The sequence below is a fragment of the Lepidochelys olivacea genome (genome assembly GCF_965140295.1).
Source record: "Lepidochelys olivacea isolate rLepOli2 genome assembly, chromosome: 23".
Lineage (NCBI taxonomy): Eukaryota > Metazoa > Chordata > Testudines > Cheloniidae > Lepidochelys > Lepidochelys olivacea.
Genome location: NC_140433.1, coordinates 2,165,806 through 2,179,109, shown reverse-complemented (window position 1 = coordinate 2,179,109; position 13,304 = coordinate 2,165,806). Strand labels below are relative to the sequence as shown.

Here is a 13,304-nt window from a genome sequence, read left to right as displayed (position 1 = left end):
GGCCAAAAGAAATCTGATGAGGTTCAATAAGGATAAGTGCAGGGTCCTGCACTTAGGACGGAAGAACCCAATGCACAGCTACAGACTAGGGACCGAATGGCTAGGCAGCAGTTCTGCGGAAAAGGACCTAGGGGTGACAGTGGACGAGAAGCTGGATATGAGTCAGCAGTGTGCCCTTGTTGCCAAGAAGGCCAATGGCATTTTGGGATGTACAAGTAGGGGCATAGCGAGCAGATCGAGGGACGTGATCGTTCCCCTCTATTCGACATTGGTGAGGCCTCATCTGGAGTACTGTGTCCAGTTTTGGGCCCCACACTACAAGAAGGATGTGGATAAATTGGAGAGAGTCCAGTGAAGGGCAACAAAAATGATTAGGGGTCTGGAACACATGACTTATGAGGAGAGGCTGAGGGAGCTGGGATTGTTTAGCCTGCAGAAGAGAAGAATGAGGGGGGATTTGATAGCTGCTTTCAACTACCTGAAAGGGGGTTCCAAAGAGGATGGCTCTAGACTGTTCTCAATGGTAGCAGATGACAGAACGAGGAGTAATGGTCTCAAGTTGCAGTGGGGGAGGTTTAGATTGGATATTAGGAAAAACTTTTTCACTAAGAGGGTGGTGAAACACTGGAATGCGTTACCTAGGGAGGTGGTAGAATCTCCTTCCTTAGAGGTTTTTAAGGTCAGGCTTGACAAAGCCCTGGCTGGGATGATTTAACTGGGAATTGGTCCTGCTTCAAGCAGGGGGTTGGACTAGATGACCTTCTGGGGTCCCTTCCAACCCTGATATTCTATGATTCTATGACAGTAAGTGTGCTAGTGGGGACTCAAGAGAATCGGGTTCAGTTCCCAGCTCTGGGACAGATTTCCAGTGTGAGCTTGGACAAATCTCTTAGGGCATGTCTACACTGCCTCACAGTTTGACCTAAGGGGTGTGTGACTAGCACATACACGACATATAGTCTTTGAAGAGGACTATATTAGTATGAACTCCAGACCTTTTGAGTTCATGCTCACAACATCCATATGGGGGAGTTACAGCACAGCACTTTGGTATATGCTGTTGTTCACTCCCCCTTTTCTAAACTGCAGGGCAGTCTAGATATACCCTTACATTCTCAGTGTCTTAGTTCCCCATCTATTTTTTTTTACTCCTGTGTAGCTATGGTATTTCCCTTACTTGTTTCTTATGAACATGTGCCTCTTCCCAATGCAGAGTTTTATCTGGTAATATGCATAATCAGACAGAGAAGCACTGTGGGGGCTGAATGGTTCTCTACATGCAATCAGGCATTAATTTTCTGGAGAGTAACTAAATACATAAAATATAAGTATGTGTAAATAAGCTTTTTAAATTTTGTTTTTCACTGAGCAGAGAAGCCCATCCTTCAGATCTACCCCAGCTTGCAGACTTTTTGTTTACCAGATTATATCCAGCAGTGTCACCCAAGTTCAGAGACAGCACAGTAATGCTATTGTGAGTTTACTGTTGTTTCCCTGGGAGCTTCCAAGTGGGCGCTGTGCAGTACTAAGGATATTACAGCTGCTTAGGCTTGTTACTGCAGTACATTTTGATACGTGTACCTTACTACTCGGTTGTTACATTTATATTAGCTCGGGCTGTTATCATGTCATATCTAATAAGTTAAGCATGAATGGGCCTAGTGAGTACTTGGATGGGAGAGCTCAAAGAAACACCAAAAGTCCTGGAAGAAGCAGTGTTTGTGATTCATTGAGGGAACCTCTTCCTTTTGTGTCAGTTCCCAACCAGTGCTGTAGCAGAGTGATGTGGGGACTCTATTTTCTGAATGAGCTATAAAACTGAAGTGAATTATCTGTGAGGATTAGACATTCCCATGGCAGTTTTCATAGAAATAGGGGTATCAATCCCATTACCTCCTTGAATTTCAATTTAGGTAATTACATATTACCTTTCTAAAAAGAAAAATTGACGCTTATGATTTCAAATGTGGAAGTTACTTTTTTAGCCCCTGCTGTGTTGTGGTGTTCGTACAGCATGGCTGTCATATTCTGCTCTACACATGGCTGCATTTCAGTGGTGGGTGAGCGGTGCAGTCTGTTAGAGGTTTGAGATCCTTCTAGATTAAAGGCCCTGAATATATACAGTTGTCATTATTACTATAGCCTGTTCATGGCACTGTAAACAAAGTAAACTTCAGAGGGCAAGGGTTGTTTTAAAATTATATTCTTGTTAATAAAAACTGGTCCAGCAGTCCTTTGGAGTTTCCTATGAGCTTAAGGATACACCTTTTCCATCCTAAAAATAATTATGTAAAGAGGACTCGTAAGTGTTAAATCCATACCGTCTAAACATACAAACCTCAGTCTCCCAGAAGTACTGATTTCCTCCCCTCTGTTTCTATGGAAGTGAGATGCACGTAGTCTTATCCTCAGTATACAATATGTTAAGCAGCTGAATCTTTTTTCCTTTTTAGTTCTGATTTTTTTTTTTTATTAGCAGGATCACATTAGGGGGTTTCATATCACAGTGCCTTTAAACCCTGCCCAGATCACAGCTGCAGTGCAGATCTGAGCACAGGGGGGGGGGGGAAATCCCTTTCCAGACCCAGTAACAAAAAAAGGGTTTGCCTAGGGGTGGCATGATGCCAGATTTGAAGTTTTCAGAAGAAATTCCTCAGTTTCACCATTCTAAGCTGAAAACTTCAACATGTGCTTTGCCAGGATCTGCATAATGGCTCTGTGCTAAAGATTAATAAATATAGGATGTGTTTAAATGTATCTCTTTAAAAATTAAAGATTTAAAATGTATGGCCAGTAGGTAATTTGATATAACTTCCTGCTGTTGCAAACACCTGTTCATTTGAACCAGTGCTTACAGCGATGGGAATCTTTTTGTAAAATACCTAGTGAAGACATAGATGAACTGGGCTTGATTAATAGGTTCTCCTCAAGAGAGCCTCAAGACTGAGGTGCACTGCTGGAGGGAGAGAAGGCTTTTATTGAGCTTCACCATTCTAGAGTATGCCTGGCCTTGAGCAATGCTCTTAGTCCCTCAGCTCCCAAGAACCAAATTTAACCCTTCCCAAAGTTGGAAAAATTGCAATTGGAATATATCATAGTTAAGTCTAAAAAGAAACCAGAGCAACCAAGGTGGGTATAAAGAATCCGATTAGAAGGTTTTGTTTTCTTGTTAAATAAAATCTGGTGAGGAGGGTTTGACTAGTCAAATAAGCAAAAGTAAGTCAAAAGCATGATTAGCAGAGCAAAAAGAAATACTGAATGTTGAACTAAAGCTAACATTTTATCTCACAATATAGGGTTTTTCAGATGCACTCATAGATGAGAGAAACTAAAGCAGGAAGAAAACCTACCTACTAAAATAAATGCAATGGGAAATTGAAGACGGCGGATAAGTAAATGGTAGATTTGTTAAACAGTTACTTTGTTTTTATCTTTGAGATCAAATTACATGGTACAATTTTGAGAGTTGTTAGCCATATGTCGTAATGTGTGATTATGCAAATGATAAACGGAAGACCTGAACATTTTTTTTTCTTCAGGCAGGTAAAATAATTGGTCCAGAAAATATTCATCACTTCCCAAGGGTTTCAGTCATAACACTTGCTGTTCCCAGATAACGTGTCAGATTTGTGAGTGACAGACATAACTCCATGATTAAAAACAAGTAATGATAAGTTATAGACTAGTCAGTTGTTGAAGGAAAATTTGGAAATGATCTTGAGAAGGGTGTTATTGAGCACACCTTAAAAAAAATTAATTTGATCAGTGCCAATGTAGATTCATAATTAAGAAGTCTTGCTTAGCTAGTTCTTATTTATATTCCTGGAAGAATATTCCTGCGGCCATGTTACGCAAAAGAATTGGGGTGAATATCATATTGTTAGATTTCCATGTAACATTTGACTGAAGTTCTACATTGAGGTTTCTTTCTTGTGCTAAAGTCTACAAATCTGTTACAATGGATACAGTCTCCTTGCAGGTTGGGACAGAACCAGACCTGTCAGTCAGTAGTAGCTGGGGAATCCCTAGCCGCTTTGACTTGTCTCCAGATTTTTCTTTACCTACAGAGGCCTGCAGCTCCCCTCCGTGCTGCAGAGTTTTGCTGAGGAAAATTCTAAACTTTAGTTCATATTTTTAGACAAAAAATTCAGTTCAGTAACGTGTCCATCTGATTCCCATTGCTAAGTTTGATTTTTGGAGCGAACACACACACACCTTCCCCTCCTCTCGCCCCCCCCCCCCCCCCGACACCCAGCTCTGTGGACAAAGAGCAATTTCCCTCACAACCTAGTCTGGGAAGGGTTGCCATGGCTTTTCCAGGCAGGAAATGAGCCAGGCAGGGTTGGAAAGACCTAGCTGTGGGGCAAGCAGGTCCCTTGCCTCCATTTCCATAAGGGGAGTGAAGCCAGAATAGCAGCATGTATATATCCCTCACCAGCAGCCACACCTCTGACTGGAACTCAGCCTCCTTTCTCTCCCTTTCTCTGCTTCCCCTTTGATTGAGTCATTGGTGGAGGGCACTGGACATAGCACAAGTTCTGCCAACACCAGAGAGTGCCATAAGGGTCCTTCAGGCGCAGCCCCCTCCCCCTATTGCTGCTTCAATAACAGGCTTCCCCCCCTACCCCAGGGGGTCCCAATTTGTATCCCAGGCTCAGATCTCCAGGGGAAACACATGCCTATCTGAATCCTGTGTAACAGAAAGGGATAGAGCTTCTGGGGAACCCATCCTTGAGCCCTAGTCCGGCACCTTGCTGAAAGACCCAGAAGGGGCCCACGGAGGGGAGCGGAGACTCAAAGAGGACAAGTGCTAGTCATATTTGAAATATTTTCAGGTATTTCTGAGCACAATTTTACTCGCTTCTCTGAAGGAGGCAAACTCTCAAGGGGAACTAAATGCATAATTAAATGAACATTGTTTCTCCTCACCGACACAGAGTACAGTGTGGCAGGTTAATGCTGGAAAGACTAGGCCTTAGATATGTGGTCTTTCCTCTATAATTACATTTCCCCTCCTGCCCCGCCTACCACCTCCTAGGGAATTCTTCCTCCTTACCCGAGGAAGACTAGCAGCCCATAAGAGTTAGGGCAAGTCTGCTCATACAGCGCTGCAGGGGCACAGCTGTACAGATGCAACACATCTGGTGAAGATGCTCTATATCAATGGGAGAGAGCTCTCCCATTGGCATAATAAAACCGCTTCCATGAACAGCAGAAGTTATGTCAGCAGGAAAAGCTTTCCCACCGACATAGCGCTGTGCACATGAGTGCTTGTGTTGGTGTAACTTATGTCGCTCAGGGGGGTGGTTTATTCACACCCCTAAGCGATCTCAGTTATGCTGACGTAGTCTGTAATGTAGATATAGCCTTAGTTAATGAAATAGTAAAATATGTTTTAAAACAAACAAAAAGAAACTAAGACACACGGGATAGACTCTTTCATGCAAAAGTATACTGAATATTGTGAAACTATGCTTAGAAAGTCTTCAGCTACTCCAGACAATCCATAGCTATATATCTCTCCTCATTCTTCCTGGACAGGTGTGATAGTGGGGTAATGCAATAGTAGGCTAATGGTTTCCTGCCACCCCTAAAAGATGGGGAAAGTATTGCATTATAATTCACAGCTGCTGCTGTGGGTCGCCAAGCCCTAACTATTGGGCTGTCTCTTTTGCTCCCAGTTTCTGTTGCAGGTCACCATTCCTCACCTCTGCCTCCTCCCTTCAGCAGATGGCTATGCAGTGAAAAGAGAGACAGTAGTCCAGAGGTGGAAGAACTGGCAGGCAGTAAAGGACCTCTTGGCATGCCATTTATTTCCTTGTACCCCAGTTTCCCACCCTGGCCCCTATTATATAAGGTTCCTCAGTGTGTACCCATCAAAATTTAACCTGCTATCACTACAGAAAATAAATGTGACTATTTTCCCCAGTGGTCAAGAACTTGATGTTTCTAACTAGGGGAGATTTTACTTGTAAGAGAGGCCTGTTCACTATACAAGCCCTTCACAGGTAGCCAAGCCCAGGCAGACAATCACAGCCCTTTCCTTTGGATATAAAATGTCTCCTGGTCCATCAGGCCAAAACAAATAAACAAACAAATATGAACTATCATCTGAAACCCTGCGTGCCCGCGCATGCTTTCACAAGGAGTGCTAATGTAGGTGGACAGTATTGCGAGTATGGTTCCTCTCAGCCTAAAAATCATAGAGTCTCAGGGCTTCTCCCTAGAAAGAAAGAAAGGGATTCAGATCCATTTATCCCATGGCTATCTTGGCAATACAATGGGAAACTTTATGAAAAGCTGAGGCTGTTCAGAGTGTAAGAAAAGTTGATTTACAATCCTGACTCATGCCAGAAACTATAGGAAGGAATACAGGTCATATGGCAAGTTGAAGGAGTCTGAATTACAACAGGAGAAAATGCCTCTGTGCAAGTGGTAGCTAGAAAAGTGCATGGTCATTAGCTGTTTTCTGTTGCCTCAGGGCTATCTAAGGGTCTTCTAACCAACCCTGTCTATAGTAGACCCCTGATTGGTGCTAGGCTCTTTCAATTTGGGAGCAAAAGTGCTTTAATCAATTAAGGTCACTGGATGTTGTCAAAATTGGGAGCTGTGCAAGAATTTCAGGAAAAGCTTGGTCCCATTCCCAGTCTCAGAAACCCATGGAAAAGGCCATGACACAAATGAAATAATCCACTATATACTTTGACTGGAGCACTACAGCCTCTTGTCCATCCTATTTCTAATCTCTGAGAATTGGGAACAAGCAGAGCAGGGCCTTGTCTGTAACATCCAAATAAATTCCTAAAGGAGGCTCATCTTCAAAACACTCCCATTTCACCATTCTCAGACAATTTGTATGTTTTGTGAAGAGCTTCAGTGGTCCAGATGTCATATGATACTTTGCCAGTAATTCTGGGTATCTCCTCATCTCACTCTATCTTAGTCATGGACAGAAAACTAGCTCCAGTTGTATATTCTCCACTCCCACTAGTGAATGCAGAGAATCAGGTATTTTGAAGGGATCCTTCTGGTTCAGTTCAGGGAATGGGAACCAGAAAGAGAGAGCCCAGCATCCACCAGCTGGGACACAGTGGTTTATTGAGCTCTGAGAACACTGCCCTCCATGGATAACAGACCAGATGACTTCCTGGTGGCAAGAGTCAACATGTCTGATAGTTTTCATAATAACTGGGAAGAACACAATCAGTTCTACCCCAGAGAGAAATTATTCTGTCCTGGGTGGAGCAAAATTTCCTATCTCCATACATTGCCCAAGGGGGAGAAGAACTCCAAGGCTTACCTGGTAGAAGGTGGATTAGCAGAGTGGCTCTGACACCCAGTAGTATGTTGCTCATCATGTCAACTTAGTGAGTTGGTGATTGACTTCTTTGCATCTGGAAACAATAAATAAAGTGCCCTTCAGTCTGTCTGAGTGTCAGGATCAGGGGGTGGAATGACCTCTCGCAAAGCTGGGCAAGGTCTCCACTGTGTCTTCCCACCTTTTCCAGTGCTCCCCAAGATAATACAAAAGATAGGAATGAGAGAGCAACAGTGATGCCATGTATGCCTTTCTGGCTGAAAAGGCTTTGGCTGCTGGGCCTGATAAACCTAGCATTGGGTTTTTAGGTGTTGCTGTCCCTCAAAGGAGGTTTGGAATTTCAAAACCGATCCTCCATCTGGCACCAGACAGATTGAAAATAAATGCTTGGATGAAATGATTATTGCTATCATGGACTCCAAAAGAGAAGTCAACAGACAGAATCTATTCTACGGGCTGGTGCAAAGTTCACAGTTTAATTACCATGTTATACCAATGAAACATAGCCTTGAGTTTCTCCTGGAAGGTTTTATTGTGGATGAATGAGTGGCCTAACAAAAAGGTAGTATCTATAGTATAATCTCAGCATATTCAAGAAAAACAAGTTTGTACAAATCCCAACATTTACCGCTTCCTTAGGGCATCAACCTTATTCCAACTCTGCAAGGTCATAGAGCACAACCTTGGAACCTCAATCTGCTCCTTACAGCCTTGCCTAGAATAAACCTCTTCAGGAGATGTCATTATACTTTCTATCCATTAGAGCAGGCTTTCCATTGGTGGCTTTCTCTCAAGAGACTCAGTATTGTACTTTTAATTCAGACAGGCGGGCCTCACAACTGTCATAGAATTCATTCCCTAGGTAAATTTCAAGAAATATTCCTCCTTTGGTTAAGCATGTAAGTCAAGTCCTTAAGAACATGGAAAGTCTTAGGTCAGAGTAGACATGTCTCCTATTTTGAGATCTGCTAGATGGTCATATGGCCATCAGCACATACTTTCACTGAGTTCTGCATATTAGTCATCCGATCTTAGCCAGTGCCATTTCCTTTCTTTTGGCAGAAGTCTTCTCCACACCTCAGTGCCCAGGATATGGTGGAGGAGATAAAATATATATACACGCGCACGCTATCACATTTTGGATGTCCACTTTTAAAGGATGATCCTGTTTCCCACCCTGAAGGCACACTGCTATGAAAATCCCATTGTAATGGATCTATGGTCCTTAGTGTGAAGAAGATTAGGATAGTTTATCTGAGCTTACTTTAAAATTTTCTTTCTTCAAGTAAGAAGTCCCACAAACCTGACCCACCCCAGAGACAAACAATCATTCATAATAGAGATGGAAATGGACATTCAAGGATTTGGATTTGTTGTCATTAGATGAAAATTACCATGCTCTGGAGTAGAAGAAATTGTTATGCTTTTTCCTCAAAGTATATTTAACACAATCTGTAATGTAAGAAAGTAGATTTGAATTATCTTGGCTGTGAAAGCTGTCTCATCTGGATGTAGGGTATTTGCCTGCTGCCAGAGACTGACAGGTCTGGTTTTGCACCCAACCTGCAAGGATGTGAAGTACCAATTGTAACAGATCTGTGGACCTTATTACTTGAAGAAAGGAAATTTTCAGGTAAGCAAGGACACATTTTCCTTTTACTGGCTACTGTAAAGATCTGTGGGATAGGGTTTAAAATAAGCCTGTTGCGTAAATTACAGCAAGTGTCTGTAAATAAGGCTGTAAGAACAAGTAAGTCAACCTTTTTAAATTTCACTGCAAACTTGAACTGAACCTTTTTTGATCCAGGACAAAAAGGTTGGATAATTTTTATACTCCCCTCTCTTTTTTTTTTTTTCTCATTTTCATGATGTCCCTGCCCTTCTAGGTTCAGGCAAATGAAAGTTTCAGAATACCATGAGAGGAGCAGTTCTTTCAACATTTCCAGCCCGAAAATAAGCATGAAGTATTGGAAATCACTGAAAAGCCAGTTTCCACAAGAACTGTAACACCGAGAGGCTTTGGATAAACATTAGAATGTTTAGGTGCTTATCAGTGCTTCCATATGCTTTCTGGATCTCCCCACCAGTGCTATAAATAGTCACTTCTTAAATTAAGAAGGTAGTGCTTGTGGGTACTGTACACTTTGTTGGCCGCTTTTCCTGTATAGATAAATGACTGTCTTTATTGTTAGCTGTGGGGATAAAGGAGCACAGTTTTGTATTGGATCCTGTTGTTTCATTTAACTCTTCAGACATAAAGTTCGTTACCGTAGAAATTAAGAGGAAGGTTAGTTTGTATTGCTGATTCTTGGCCTCTATGACTGTGGGTCTTTGTTGATTGTCTCCTTCAACTAAGTCTTTTTGTTTTATATAGGGAACATCTTTGGGTATGAATCTTCAAAAATAATTAAAAACTGCTGTTAATATTATGAATTAGTACATTCAGATTTCATAGAAAAGTGACAATGGGAATTGTTCTGCAGTCCTAAAAATTGAACTGAGAGCAACATGTAAGAGAATTTGGTCTTTATATTGCATTTCCTATTAGTTTACCCCTTCCCTCTGCAGCTCTACTTTATATTTTTAGCATTACAAGGTGACATTTATGGCCAGGAAATGCCAAACCTTTCTGGTATATGCCCATCACAAATTCATGTGTGTCAACAAAGGAGGGTGGGAATGTTTTTCTGTCCATAGTGTTCCCCATAACATCCCAAATTACCCAGGGTTGTAGTAAATTCTCCATCATTCGGAGTCTTTACATCAAGATTGGATGTTTTTCTTAGAAGCGATGGTGTGCTTCAACAAGTTGATGGGCTAGATGGAAGAATCATTGGGGGTAAAACCTACAGCCTGCATCATGAAGTGAGGTAGGAGTACATGATCCTAATGGTATCTTCTGGCCTCACAATCTATGATTCTTAGCAATATGATGGCCATCAGCAACAACAGTGCAACACTAATAAGAGTTATAATGCTCCTTCCCTATGCATTCGGAAAGATAAATGCCACTAGGACCTTTGAAATGTTGTAGAGACAAGATATGTAAATGTCCTACAGAAACCTCTACTCAATTATAAATAAGACAGTCACTGTAATCTGTTAAATTTACGCTCTCAAGCTACATGTATTGCCTAAACTAGCACACAGTCTTTCTGTTGTCACATTCATCTTCCAATCCCTTAACTCCATCTGGAGTTGTTCACCTACATGTGTTGCTTTTATCTTTAAGGAGACCTAAACGACTTTTTTTTTTTGTTTGCTTTTTGTTTCTCTGTGTTTTTGACCTTAGAAATATCAGAAATGTAAAGTCTAGTTTTCCAGTGTTTTTGTAGGAGGATTTCCTGAGAATAGAGGGTGTCTCGGGGAAGTTCGTGAGCTCAGTCGCATTAACTTAAAGCATTGTTGTTGACAGTGTCTCTTTATTTCTCCAAAATCTTTAATCAGTCAATGAAGGTAAATACATGTTAACAAAAATAAACAAAGTGGCTTAAATAGCATTGCTTTCCTTCTCAGCTGCTCAACTTCTACATTCTCTTAACATCTTTTGGTGTCATAATTTCACGAAGTCTCTAGTCACTGTAGATTGTACCAGGACCTAGATTTTTCATGTAAAACGCAAACCGTAAAGCAAAACTTTTCAAGCCTTCTTTCTGCATTATCCAGGCTTGTTGTTTGGGTTTTTTTTTTAAATTCTTCTGCAGGTCACCTTTAACTGAGATTGTAAACTCTCCTCCAAGCTGATGGGTAGGCCCCAATACAGCAAGGAAAATTGTGCATGCATCCATCCATGCAGAGCCCCATTGACTTCCATGGGGTTCCATGCAAGCAAAAGGGAGTGCCTGTGAGATTCTCATTGTGGGTTGGGGTCCTCACGTTAATCTGTAAAGTACCATTCATGAACATAAGAATGGTCATACAGGGTCAGACCAATGGTCCATCTAGCCCGGTATCCTATCTTCAGACAGTGAGCAATGCCAGATGCTTCAAAGGGAGTGAACAGAATAGGGCAGTTATCGAGTTATCCATCTCCTGTCATCCAGTCCCAGCATCTGGCAATCAGAGGCTTAGGGACACTCAGAGCATCGGATTGCATCCCTGACCATCTTGACTAATAGCCATTGATGGACCTATTGTCCATGAATATATCTAATTATTTTTTGAACCCTGTTATAGTTTTTGCCTTCACAACATCCCCAGGCAATGAGTTCCACAGGCTGACTGTGCATTGGATGAAGAAATACTTCCTCTTTTTTGTATTAAACCTTATGCTTATTCATTTCATTGAGTGACCCCTGGTTCTTGTGTTATGTGAAGGGGAAAATAACAATTTTTCTCCACACCATTCACGATTTTATAGCCCTTTATCATATCTCCCCTTAGTCGTCTCTTTTCCAAGCTGAACAGTCTGAGTCTTATTAATGTCTTCTTATATGGAAGCTGTTCCCTGCCCTTATGTTTCTTTGCCCTTTTCTGTACCTTTTTTCATTTCTAATATATCTTTTTTTGAGATGGGGTGACCAGAGCTGCATGCAGCATTCAAGGTGTGGACATACCGTGGATTTATATAGTGGCATTATGATATTTACTACCTTTCCTAGTGGTTCCTAGGTTTTTTTTTTTGACTGCCGCTGCACATTGTGGTAGTTCTCTGAAAACATCTGCTCAAACTATAAATAGTGCTACAAACTAGCCATGTTTGTGGCACTAGTTAAATAATAACCTAAAGAGTGGTGAGTGTGGGGAAGAAGCACTGACACCAAAACAAAATCATTTTGCCTTTATTTTTCTGTATCCCTTTGGCCGAATTATTCATTCCAATGGCATTTTGTTCCCTCAATCATCTCTTTTCACTACAGCTTCTCCAGCTCCTACTACAGTGACCTCATAATCTGGTGGTTATGCCACTGTCTACTCCTCTTGTGGAAAAAAAATAGGGATGACATAAATTCAGCATAGTGACTAATGAAAACAATGGCTGTCGTCAACTCTCATATGATTTTATCACAAGCCTTGTGATATTTGATGTGTTTCATAAAGCCCTAGCTCCTGGAGTCAAGTGAATACATGAGAATCTCAGCTTTTTTAAAGTAAACATATGGACCTCCTGGTTATGGAGAAAAGCTTATAAACATGACCTCTAAAGGTCTGAAAAACAGAAGGTAAATCAAAATAACTCAAACTGTATTATGAGATTTAAAAAAATTTTAAGTAGTCTCATGATTTTAGGAGTCCTGCCTTGTGAATTGGAGTTGGAACTACTGGAAGATCTATGAGAACGTCTACGCTTGAATTGGGAGGTATGATTCCCAGTTCACGTGGTTGTACCTGCACTAGCTTTGCTCAGGTTAGCATGGATACATGTGTGCAAACTGGGAATCACACCTTCCAGCTCAAATATAGGCGTATAGTCAGGAAAAGGGTTAAAGGTCAGTTAGCTCATATAGTAGGTTTAAGCTACCCTATCATAGTGGTAATTATGGAGTCTCTGATTCCTCCAAAATATTAACATATTCTCAGTGAACAGCAGTGGCCACTTCACTTAAGCCTGTGTTTTCCAGTGAATTTGCATTTAAAACAGACAAAGCTTTAGTGAAGTCCTTATTTGTTATACTTAAGATTATTTGTGGGTGCAAGGGTGAGAAAAGAAACAACATTTTCATTCATAAAACCCTTAAATGCTCATAAAACTGCTTTGCACTAGAATGACAGAGCAGAATGAAATTGTTAGACTTTTTAATTGGATAATAATCCATGGTTATATAAACTTTTTAAAAGATTTTCCTCCTTTTCCCCTCCTTCTTTCCATCCCTCCCTCCCGGTATAAGGTATAATCATGATGGTTTTATTTGTACACCAAATCAGTCAGTGTTTTGAGACCTCTCGCAGTATAATACAATACAATTTTGTTGTATGCTTTAGAGAACTAAAAATACAATTAGAATTAAATAATGGCATGGGCGGGAGGAGGAGGAGGAAACTATGA

At 41.2% G+C, this 13,304-nt stretch overlaps 1 protein-coding gene across 4 annotated transcripts in view; it reads left to right on the top strand.

The window, feature by feature from the left end:
* Positions 1–13,304, top strand: part of BICRA (BRD4 interacting chromatin remodeling complex associated protein) — a 114,976-nt gene that overhangs the window by 64,176 nt on the left and 37,496 nt on the right. For 2 of the 4 annotated variants that reach the window (XM_084612874.1, XM_084612872.1), the window contains exon 2: positions 3,297–3,399. The exons of the other annotated variants lie outside the window; for them this stretch is intronic. The gene's annotated coding sequence lies outside the window, so the exon portion shown is untranslated. The remainder of the gene's footprint in view (positions 1–3,296; positions 3,400–13,304) is intronic. 4 annotated transcript variants of the gene reach the window in all.